The sequence below is a fragment of the Gorilla gorilla genome, chromosome 3 (genome assembly GCF_029281585.2).
Source record: "Gorilla gorilla gorilla isolate KB3781 chromosome 3, NHGRI_mGorGor1-v2.1_pri, whole genome shotgun sequence".
NCBI classification, from domain to species: Eukaryota; Metazoa; Chordata; class Mammalia; order Primates; family Hominidae; genus Gorilla; species Gorilla gorilla.
This window is the reverse complement of record NC_073227.2, coordinates 63315499-63327546: the sequence shown is the minus strand read 5'-3', so window position 1 is coordinate 63327546 and position 12048 is coordinate 63315499. Positions and strand designations below refer to the sequence as shown.

Below are 12048 nucleotides of genomic sequence, written 5' to 3'. Positions count from 1 at the left end.
AAACAAACAGCTATAAACATTAAATTCTATCCACTGAGAAGACTCCTTAGCCACTACCCATTAAAACCACTTACTGAGTTAATGAATAACCTCATGGATATCCATTTACAGATAACATCGGTTTAAAAATTAGAGCCACCTATAACCAGGACTAATGTGTCTATCTTCAATTAATGATTCAAAAGTAGTTACCAATGCCATCTTAGATGTTGAGAGAAGAGTGACATTCTGTCAGTATATGCCACCTAGGACTCTAAGCCACTTGCATGTTAAACTTGCAAGCGCCTTCTGAACTATCTTACTTTTAAAATGAATAATTTGAATTATTATGAAAGAATAAATGATTCTCTTCCTAGCTTCCATATTGTATTAATGAGGTTCTCCAGAGAAACAGAACCAAGAGGGTGTGTGTGTGTGTGTGTGTGTGTGTGTGTGTGTGTGTGTGAGAGAGAGAGAGAGAGAGAGAGAGATTTATTTTATGGAATTGGCTCACATGATTTTTGAGGCTGGCAAATCTGCAGGGTAGCCCAGCAAGCTGTAGACCCAAAGAAGAATTGATATTTCAGCTCAAGTTCACATTCTACTGGCAGAATTCCCTCCTGTTCTGGGGAAGTCAGCTGATTGGATAAAACCTATTTAAATTACGAAGGGTAATTTGCTTTACTCAAAGTGTACTGATTTAAATGTTAATCTGGTCTAAAAAATACCTTTGCAACAAAATTCAGAGCAATGTTTGACCAAATATCTTGATACCATGGTCTAGCTAAGTTGACACATGAAATAAACCATCATTGTCAGAGATAAACATTGTCAGGGATCAGAAAATGCTACCCCCAAAGTACACTGAATTGAAAAATGTTGGGAGGATCTCAGGAGCAAGAAAGCCACTCTGACTTTTCTATTTCTGTGTGAGAGCTGACCATAAGTAAATTCTCTGACTTACTTGCCTGAAAGTAGGTCATAAGACCTTCATTACAGAGGAGTCATGTCCTATACCTAGAGGGCAGGAATGCTTCACAGAAAGGCCAAGACAAATCTGGATAGGCTTTGCTGAGATTCCCCCTCCATCTATTACCATTAGATCATACAATTTTTTGGTCCATGACTGTTCATTCTTCTGGGAGCATAATAATACAAAGTTTTCCTTGGTTCTTTGTGTCTTCATTTCTGAAGGCTCCCATGTAATGTAAAACTTTGATGCAATAAATTTTCTATGCTTTTCTCTTAACTTGTCTTTAGTTATAGGCATGTTGGCCACAACGCTTTTGAAAGGTGAGGAAAGTATTAAATCTTTCTTATATCATTTCAAAATTTTATTTATCCTTTCTTGTTGCATTAATTTTGAAAATTCCATTTTTAAAATTATTCCACACAGGTTTTGACTTCCTGGGTTTTCTTCATTATTTTTTTATTGGAAGAAAATAATCCTAGTTTGATCGTCTGAAGCCTTCTTCTCTCAACTCGTCAAAGTCATTCTCTGTCCAGCTTTGTTCCATTGCTGGTGAGGAGCTGCGTTCATTTGGAGGAGGAGAGGCGCTCTGCTTTTTAGAGTTTCCAGTTTTTCTGCTCTGTTTTTTCCCCATCTTTGTGGTTTTACCCACTTTTGGTCTTTGATGATGGTGATGTACAGATGGGTTTTTGGTGTGGATGTCCTTTCTGTTTGTTAGTTTTCCCTCTAACAGACAGGACCCTCAGTTGCAGGTCTGTTGGAGTTTGCTAGAGGTCCATTCCAGACCCTGTTTGCCTGGGTACGAGCAGTGGTGGCTGCAGAACAGCGGATTTTTGTGAACCGTGAATGCTGCTGTCTGATCGTTCCTCTGGAAGTTTTGTCTCAGGGGAGAACCCGGCCGTGTGAGGTGTCTGTCTGCCTCTACTGGGGGGTGTCTCCCAGTTAGGCTGCTCGGGGGTCAGGGGTCAGGGACCCAGTTGAGGAGACAGTCTGCCCACTCTCAGATCTCCAGCTGCATGCTGGGAGAATCACTGCTCTCTTCAAAACTGTCAGACAAGGACATTTAAGTCTGCAGAGGTTGCTGCTGTCTTTTTGTTTGTCTGTGCCCTGCCCCCAGAGGTGGAGCCTACAGATGCAGGCAGGCCTCCTTGAACTGTGGTGGGCTCCACCCAGTTCGAGCTTCCCAGCTGCTTTGTTTACCTAAGCAAGCCTGGGCAATGGCGGGCGCCCCCCACCCCCCCAGCCTCGCTGCTGCCTTGCAGTTTGATCTCAGACTGCTGTGCTAGCAATCAGCAAGACTCCGTGGGCGTAGGACCCTCCAAGCCATGTGCGGGATATAATCTCCTGGTGCGCTGTTTTTTAAGCCCGTCTGAAAAGCACAGTATTAGGGTGGGAGTGACCCGATTTTCCAGGTGCCATCTGTCACTCCTTTCTTTGACTAGGAAAGGGAACTCCCTGACCACTTGCACTTCCCGAGTGAGGCAATGCCTTGCCCTGCTTCGGGTTGCGCACAGTGCACTGCACCCACTGTCCTGCGGCCACTGTCTGGCACTCCCTAGTGAGATGAAGCTGGTACCTCAGATGGAAATGCAGAAATCACCCGTCTTCTGCGTCGCTCATGCTGGGAGCTATAGACCGGAGCTGTTCCTATTCGGCCATCTTGGGGACTGGTGTACCTGAAAGTGATGGAGAGAATGGAACCAAGTTGGAAAACACTCTGCAGGATATTATCCAGGAGAACTTACCCAATCTAGCAAGGCAGGCCAACATTCAGATTCAGGAAATACAGAGAACGCCACAAAGATACTCCTTGAGAAGAGCAACTCCAAGACACATAATTGTCAGATTCACCAAGTTGAAATGAAGGAAAAAATGTTAAGGGCAGCCAGAGAGAAAGGTTGGGTTACCCACAAAGGGAAGCCCATCAGACTAACAGCTGATCTCTCGGCAGAAACTCTACAAGCCAGAAGAGAGTGGGGGCCAATATTCAACATGCTTAAAGGAAAGAATTTTCAAACCAGAATTTCATATCCAGCCAAACTAAGCTTCATAAGTGAAGGAGAAATAAAATACTTTACAGACAAGCAAATGCTGAGAGATTTTGTCACCACCAGGCCTGCCCTAAAAGAGCTCCTGAAGGAAGCACTAAACATGGAAAGAAATAACCGGTACCAGCCGCTGCAAAAATCATGCCAAATTGTAAAGACCATTGAGGCTAGGAAGAAACTGCATCAACTAATGAGAAAATAACCAGCTAACATCATAAGGACAGGATCAAATTCACACATAACAATATTAACCTTAAATGTAAATGGACTAAATGCTGCAATTAAAAGACACAGACTGGCAAATTGGATAAAGGGTCAAGACCCATCAGTGTGCTATATTCAGGAAACCCATCTCATGTGCAGAGACACACATAGGCTCAAAATAAAAAGATGGAGGAAGATCTACCAAGCAAATGAAAAACAAAAAAAGGCAGGGGTTGCAGTCCTAGTCTCTGATAAAACAGACTTTAAACCAACGAAGATCAAAAGAGACAAAGAAGGCCATTACATAATGGTAAAGGGATCAATTCAACAAGAAGAGCTAACTATCCTAAATATATATGCACTCAATACAGGAGCACCCAGATTCATAATGCAAGTCCTGAGTGACCTACAAAGATATTTAGACTCCCACACAATAATAAAGGGAGACTTTAACACCTCACTGTCAACATTAGACAGATCAAAGAGACAGAAAGTTAACAAGGATACCCAGGAATTGAACTCAGCTCTGCACCAAGCAGACCTAATAGACATCTACAAAACTCTCCACCCCAAATCAACAGAATATACATTTTTTTCAGCACCACACCACACCTATTCCAAAATTGACCACATACTTGGAAGTAAAGCTCTCCTCAGCAAATGTAAAAGATTAGAAATTAAAACAAACTGCCTCTCAGACCACAGTGCAATCAAACTAGAACTCAGGATTAAGAAACTCACTCAAAACTGCTCAACTATGTGGAAACTGAACAACCTGCTCCTGAATGACTACTGGGTACGTAACGAAATGAAGGCAGAAATAAAGATGTTCTTTGAAACCAACAAGAACAAAGACACAACGTACCAGAATCTCTGGGACACCTTCAAAGCAGTGTGTAGAGGGAAATTTATAACACTAAATGCCCACAAGAGAAAGCACATCACAATTAAAAGAACTAGAAAAGCAAGAGCAAACACATTCAAAAGCTAGCAGAAGGCAAGAAATAACTAAAATCAGAGCACAACTGAAGGAAATAGAGACACAAAAAACCCTTCAAAAAATTAATGAATCCAGGAGCTGGTGTTTTGAAAGGATCAACAAAATTGATAGGCTGCTAAAAAGACTAATAAAGAAGAAAAGAGAGAAGAATCAAATAGACACAATAAAACATGATAAAGGGGATATCACCACTGATCCCACAGAAATACAAACTACCATCAGAGAATACTACAAACATCTCTACACAAATAAACTAGAAAATCTAGAAGAAATGGATACATTCCTCGACACATACACCCTCCCAAGACTAAACCAGGAAGAATTTGAATCTCTGAAGAGACCAATAACAGGCTCTGAAATTGTGGCAATAATCAATAGCTTACCAACCAAAAAGAGTCCAGGACCAGATGGATTCATAGCCGAATTCTACCAGAGGTACAAGGAGGAACTGGTACCATTCCTTCTGAAACTATTCCAGTGAATAGAAAAAGAGGGAATCCTCCCTAACTCATTTTATGAGGCCAGCATCATCCTGATATCAAAGCCAGGCAGAGACACAACCAAAAAAGAGAATTTTAGACCAATATCCTTGATGAACATTGATGCAAAAATCCTCAGTAAAATACTGGCAAAAAGAATCCAGCAGCACATCAAAAAGCTTATCCACCATGATCAAGTGGGCTTCATCCCTGGGATGCAAGGCTGGTTCAATATACGCAAATCAATAAATGTAATCCAACATATAAACAGAACCAAAGACAAAAAGCACATGATTATCTCAATAGATGCAGAAAAGGCCTTTGACAAAATTCAACAACCCTTCATGCTAAAAACTCTCAATAAATTAGGTATTGATGGGACGTATCTCAAAATAATAAGAGCTATCTATGACAAACCCACAGCCAATATCATACTGAATGGGCAAGAACTGGAAGCATTCCCTTTGAAAACTGGCACAAGACAGGGATGCCCTCTCTCACCACTCCTATTCAACGTAGTGTTGGAAGTTCTGGCCAGGGCAATTAGGCAAGAGAAGGAAATAAAGGGTATTCAATTAGGAAAAGAGGAAGTCAAATTGTCCCTGTTTGCAGATGACATCATCGTATATCTAGAAAACCCCATTGTCTCAGCCCAAAATCTCCTTAAGCTGATAAGCAACTTCAGCAAAGTCTCAGCATACAAAATCAATGTACAAAAATCACAGGCATTCTTATACACCAATAACAGACAAACAGAGAACCAAATCATGAGTAAACTCCCATTCACAATTGCTTCAAAGAGAATAAACTACTTAGGAATCCAACTTACAAGGGATGTGAAGGACCTCTTCAAGGAGAACTACAAACCACTGCTCAATGAAATAAAAGAGGATACAAAGAAATGGAAGAACATTCCATGCTCATGGGTAGGAAGAATCAATATCATGAAAATGGCCATACTGCCCAAGGTAATTTATAGATTCAATGCCATCCCCATCAAGCTACCAATGAATTTCTTCACAGAATTGGAAAAAACTACTTTAAAGTTCATATGGAACCAAAAAAGAGCCCGCATCTCCAAGTCAATCCTAAGCCAAAAGAACAAAGCTGGAGGCATCACGCTACCTGACTTCAAACTATTCTACAAGGCTACAGTAACCAAAACAGCATGGTACTGGTACCAAACCAGAGATATAAATCAATGGAACAGAACAGAGCCCTAAGAAATAACGCCACATATCTACAACTCTCTGATCTTTGACAAATCTGAGGAAAACAAGCAATGGGGAAAGGATTCCCTATTTAATAAATGATGCTGGGAAAACTGGCTAGCCTTATGTAGAAAGCTGAAACTGGATCCCTTCCTTACACCTTATACAAAAATTAATTCAAGATGGATTAAAGACTTAAACGTTAGATCTAAAACCATAAAAACCCTAGAAGAAACCCTAGGCATTACCATTCAGGACATAGTCACGGGCAAGGGCTTCATGTCTAAAACACCAAAAGCAATGGCAACAAAAGCCAAAATTGACAAATGGGATCTAATTAAACTAAAGAGCTTCTGCACAGAAAAAGAAACTACCATCAGAGTGAACAGGCAACCTACAAAATGGGAGAAAATTTTTGCAACCTACTCATCTGACAAAGGGCTAATATCCAGAATCTACAAAGAACTCAAACAAATTTACAAGAAAAAAACAAACAACCTCATCAAAAAGTGGGCAAAGGACATGAACAGACACTTCTCAAAAGAAGACATTTATGCAGCCAAAAAACACATGAAAAAATGCTCACCATCACTGGTCATCAGAGAAATGCAAATCAAAACCACAATGAGATACCGTCTCACACCAGTTAGAATGGCAATCATTAAAAAGTCAGGAAACAACAGGTGCTGGAGAGGATGTGGAGAAATAGGAACACTTTTACACTGTTGGTGGGACTGTAAACTAGTTCAACCATTGTAGAAGTCAGTGTGGCGATTCCTCAGGGATCTAGAACTAGAAATACCATTTGACCCATCCATCCCATTACTGAGTATATACCCAAAGGACTATAAATCATGCTGCTATAAAGACACATGCACACGTATGTTTATTGTGGCATTATTCACAATAGCAAAGACTTGGAACCAACCAAATGTCCAACAATGATAGACTGGATTAAGAAAATGTGGCACATTTACACCATGGAATACTATGCAGCCATAAAAAATGATGAGTTCATGTCCTTTGTAGGGACATGGATGAAATTGGAAATCACCATTCTCAGTAAACTATCGCAAGAACAAAAAACCCAACACCGCATATTCTCACTTATAGGTGGGAATTGAACAATGAGAACACATGGACACAGGAAGGGGAACATCACACTCTGGGGTCTGTTGTGGGGTGGGGGGAGGGGGGAGGGATAGCATTGGGAGATATACCTAATGCTAAATGACGAGTTAATGGGTGCAGCCCACCAGCATGGCACATGTATACATACGTAACTAACCTGAACATTGTGCACATGTACCCTAAAACTTAAAGTATAATAATAATAAAATAAAATAAAGAAAATAATCCTAGTTTATTTCCTTCAGGAAAAAAATGTTTTTAAACTGTGGAACTTCTTTAAAAAGAAGCTGAAACTAAAAACAATTAAAAAGTTTCTTGCTTTTCAGTATTTTTGATAGCTTATGTAAGAGACTCATTTGTGCATCCTTTTACTATTAGTTTACTCTAACATAGTTTTTCTCTAAGGCAGGAAAAAATAACTGTGGTTATGCTAGCACAGCAACTCTCTTTGGTCACACAAAAGTCTATAAACGAAGTTTACAGAAATGTACTTCTGTCATATCTATCCAAAGCAATTCCAAGCAGCAATTCTAATTTAAAGGGAGAAGAAGACTTCACCACCAGATAGAAGGAGTGACAAAGTCTCAATGCACGAAGCCCATGAAGGATGGATGGAGTTATTGTGACAATCGTAAATAATAATTTACCATAGGAAGCATGAGAACAGTGACAACAGGATACAATTTTTTGTATATTTGCTTGAAAAACTAAATAGATACTTGCAGAAATAAATGTGGGTTTACACTGCATATATCAGAAGAAATTCCAAGTGATTAAAATAAGGTTTATCAAAGAAATAAAAAATTGATCATATGAGAATTTATTTTATAATATCACTGGTAATACTCTAATTAAGCATTAAACCTAGAAGCAATAAGAGAAAGTGATTTCAAAAAAAATCACAAAAGTGAAAAAAAATTACATGGCGACAAATAAAATTTAAAAACAACCAAAACCTGAACATTCCAACAATTGGAAAATATTTATAAATTACATAGACAAAGATAAACCTTTTTGCATTTATTAGTATCTTTTTTCAAATAATGAAGTAAAATATCAAAAACTCATAACAAAAATGAGCAAATAATATGAGCAGTGAGTTCTCAGAAAAGTCAATGCAAGCAATTCTTAAATAAATGAAATGAATTCTCAGCCTTAGATATAAAAAAATGCAAATCATCTCATACTGAAATATTCTCCTAGTGGATTTGTACAGACAAATGTGTGGGAAATCTCTTTAGCATTACTTGTGGGAGTGTAAATTGGTAAAACCTCTCATGAGTGTGATTTGCCAATATGTACAAAATTATAAATTGGCTTAACTCTGTATTTCTGGTAGGTTTTTCCTACAGTTATACATGCACATGTACATGCATCCATAGAGCAAATCACGATCCTGCTTTAAAAGAATGAGAAATCTCCTAATATTATGATTTATATGTTTTTATCTCCTATGTTATGACCTGTGGAATTTAATATTTAATAGTAAAAGTTATGGAGTATTGCTTGTATATGCATATACTATGTCTGGGAAAATACAGAAATAGCTAATGAAACTGGTTTCTTTCAGATTCAAGTTTCTTTTTTTGTGAGGAGAAATTTTCATTTAATACTCTTTTGATTTTCAAATTACATAAATAATTCAAAGAATGAATAAAATAAAATAACTTTTAGTGTTTTAACATCTATTATATAGAAATGTCAGCACTGAGGTGAAACAAAATTCCGTATGAGGAAGAACAGTTTTGTTACTCGGATTATTATGTAAGATATTCATGCATTGAATGGAGAACAAGACCTGAAATTATGATAACCATGCTGCAGTTGTAGTTGTTTTATTTTGGACATATATATGCCTTTGATGAGTCATGTGATTTATTTTTATAATAAATGGATGAGATTTAGAGTAGTAATTAAAAGTATATATTTTGAAAATGAGGCAGCTTAGTCACTGAGTTAGCTTTGTAGTCTCAACTTGTCTGAGTCTTATTTTTCTCATGCTCAAGTGCAGATAATAATATATCAACAGGTTGTTGTAAAAATTAGAATATACAATTTGTTCAAAATGTGTGATGTGAGGTATGATCTTATACAGAATTACACACTCAGTGAGCTCAGGTCAATTTACACTATGATAAGAAATGACCCTCGGTCTTAGTACCTTACAACCACAATAATGTCCATCATGGGGTTTCTACACTTTCAAACCAAGGACCTAGAAGCAGCCTATATCTGAGGCATGCAGATCTTAGAGCTGAGCAAGAAGACAAATGTAGAAACTACTCAAGGGCTCCTAAACTTCATTCATGAAAATTTACATGCATGCTTTATTGGCCAAGGCAAATTATATAGTGTAGCTAAAAGTATAACCTTCCTTCTGGGATAAGTCTGATAAGGAATGGGGAGAGGTAGGGAACATTAGGAAATATTTTGACAATAAGACAATTTACCATGCAAAATCAATAAATAATTATTTAATCACTTTGCTATATATTTTAGACTCATGTATTATATATAACTGTCCTATACATATTAATAGTCTACATGTAAATACATGGGTATATATATATATGCACATATGCACACATATATGTGTGTATACATGTATATAGTCTAAACTATTTTAGCTAATTATCTCAATTGTCTTTAGCAGAAAAAAACAAATACAAAATAAAAACTAGTAAAATGGTAAGGATTTTTAAAGTCTGTCTTCTGAGTTGACAATGTAGCCACATAATATTAGTGAATAACTAATTCTGACTCAAACTTTGCAAACGTCTCTACTGCATAAGAAATACAGACATTGACACACTTACCCATGAAAAAGGTACCTGTCAGATTTATGAATTTTAAGTAAAAATACAGTTATAGTTTATGCCTCTAGTGTTTTACAATACATCTACTATTTAATATACATGAAATAATGAGAAGGGAAATATCAACTGGCACAGCTACACAATATGAAAATGAAATGTTGTTCCTTGAGTCTCTCAGGATGTTTCAAATAAATAGAGGCAAAAATGTTAGTCCACATGCACCATTTTGTAAGCTCCCCACTACTTTGCAGACCTGGGTCAAAGTGAAATATTTCAGGAAGGTTCACCATGAGAAACATCCTGCCTAACCACCTGACCACAAGGCAGACAAAGAAAGGCTAAGGCCCAACTAAAGAAACATCCCTGTCACATCCTGCTGGGCAAAGACCTAACTAAAAAAACATCCCTATCATATTCTGCTGGGAGAAAGTGCAAGGAATACCACATTCCAATGGAACAAGGGCCAGAACCCCTTCATTATGGGAACATCTTATCAATAACCTGCCAGGCAACAAGCCATACTGCTTAGACCCCTCCTGTCCATACTTATAGGTACCCCCAGCTTGTAAGCAGCAGTGGGCACTGGCAATAGGCTGGTCCCCCACTTCTGTAGGTTTTATTCTGGACATAAAGCCTGCATTTGCTGTCCAGCCACCTTCTTTCTGTGTGTGTGTCCTTCTTTAACCCTCACCTTCCCTTCAAACAAAAAATATAACAGGTGAAGAGGTAAACAAAGTCCTGGAAAGGCTGAAGCTTTCTGAGTATCACTCTTATTCTCTTACTTAAGCATATAATTAGGAGAGTTGGGGGGCATGGTCCAACTTTGTTGTGCTATAATAGACTTCAGGATGCTGTTTTTCTTACTCTACAGGTATAACTGAGAGATACCTAAGGTTCAGTTTCTGACCACTTCGATAAAGGTAATATTGCAATAAAGTGAGTAACATTTTTTTTGGTTTCCTAGTTCATATAAAAGTTAGTTCAGTGTGATATATTAAGTGTGCAACAGTACTGTGCCTAAAATAAACCATTATATAACTTAAATAAAAATACGTTATTGCTACAAAGGTCCAAGAGTCATCCGAGTCTTCAGCAAGACTGATCTTTTCGCTGATATAGCATTTTGCCTCAGTGTTGATGGCTACTGACTGATCATGGTGATAGTTTCTGAACGTTGGGATAGCTGTGGCAATTTTCTAAAATACGACAATAGGATGGGGTTAAAAAGCTGACCAAGAAAGCCAAATAGAACCCTCCAGTTATCATTCTCCCACAGGAACACCAAACTTAACAACTATCTACAAAAAATATCTTTATAAACACAAAAATAAGATCATCTATCACAGTACCTGTTTATAATGTAGTAACGAGGACAGAGATATCGAAGAGGGTAGGAAAGACAGTCTTGTTTTGCCTAGACCTCCCTTCCTTCAACTTCAGTTAGCACAGCACAGAGAGAGAAACTGTGTTCATGGGGGAAGAAGAACAAAATGAGTTTGGGCCTTTACACTGGAACTCTGTACTGCCCTGTCACAATGGAACACCTCACAGTGAAGAATTCTACTGGCTCCCATAAAGGGAGCATTTAGACAAGCCTTGAGCCAGAATAGAATCCTATATCCCACTGGAAGGAAATTAGTCCAAGCCAGCTTCACCACTGGCTGATTAAAGTGGCCTAGAGTCACAAATAAATGTGAGAAACAGGTTTTGGACAAGCCTTAGCGCTGTGCTGGTCCCAGAGGCAGTGGACTTGGCATTCACCCTAGTGTGACAGCAGCTATGGAGGCCATGGGAGTGCCTCTATAAACCCTTCTCCAAATGTAGACAATACAGCTCAGGGACAGACTCCTTTAACTTGGGAAAAAGAAAAGGAAGAGTAAGAACTTTATCTTGCAAATTGGGTACTAGCTCAGCCACAGTAAAATAAGCACCAAGAAGCTTCCTGAAGCTGCCAATTTTAGGCTTTTCCTTCTGGACAGTGTCTCTAGAACACCCTCTTGGTCTGGAATGCCATCAGATTCAGGTGAGACCCAGCATAGTGCCAGTTGTGGTGGCCATGGCAGTGCCTGAATCACCCCTCTCCCAACTCCAGGAAGCCCAACTTGGAGAAAGACTCCTTCTGAGTAGGAGAAAGAGAAGAGAGTGAAAGTCTTTGTCTGGAAACCCAGAGAATTCTGCCTTATCTTCCCCAAGGCCACCAAGGCTGCGTA

At 38.6% G+C, this 12048-nt stretch overlaps 1 long non-coding RNA gene across 1 annotated transcript in view; it reads right to left on the bottom strand.

Moving 5' to 3' along the window:
- The window catches only part of LOC134758246 (uncharacterized), a 101177-nt gene extending 89853 nt beyond the window's left edge, over nucleotides 1-11324 (bottom strand). Inside the window, exons 1-2 of the long non-coding RNA XR_010133225.1 lie at nucleotides 11188-11324; nucleotides 2526-2625 (exon numbers count right to left, since the gene is read on the bottom strand). This is a non-coding gene — a long non-coding RNA (uncharacterized lncRNA). The remainder of the gene's footprint in view (nucleotides 1-2525; nucleotides 2626-11187) is intronic.
- Between the last annotated feature and the right edge of the window lie 724 nt (nucleotides 11325-12048).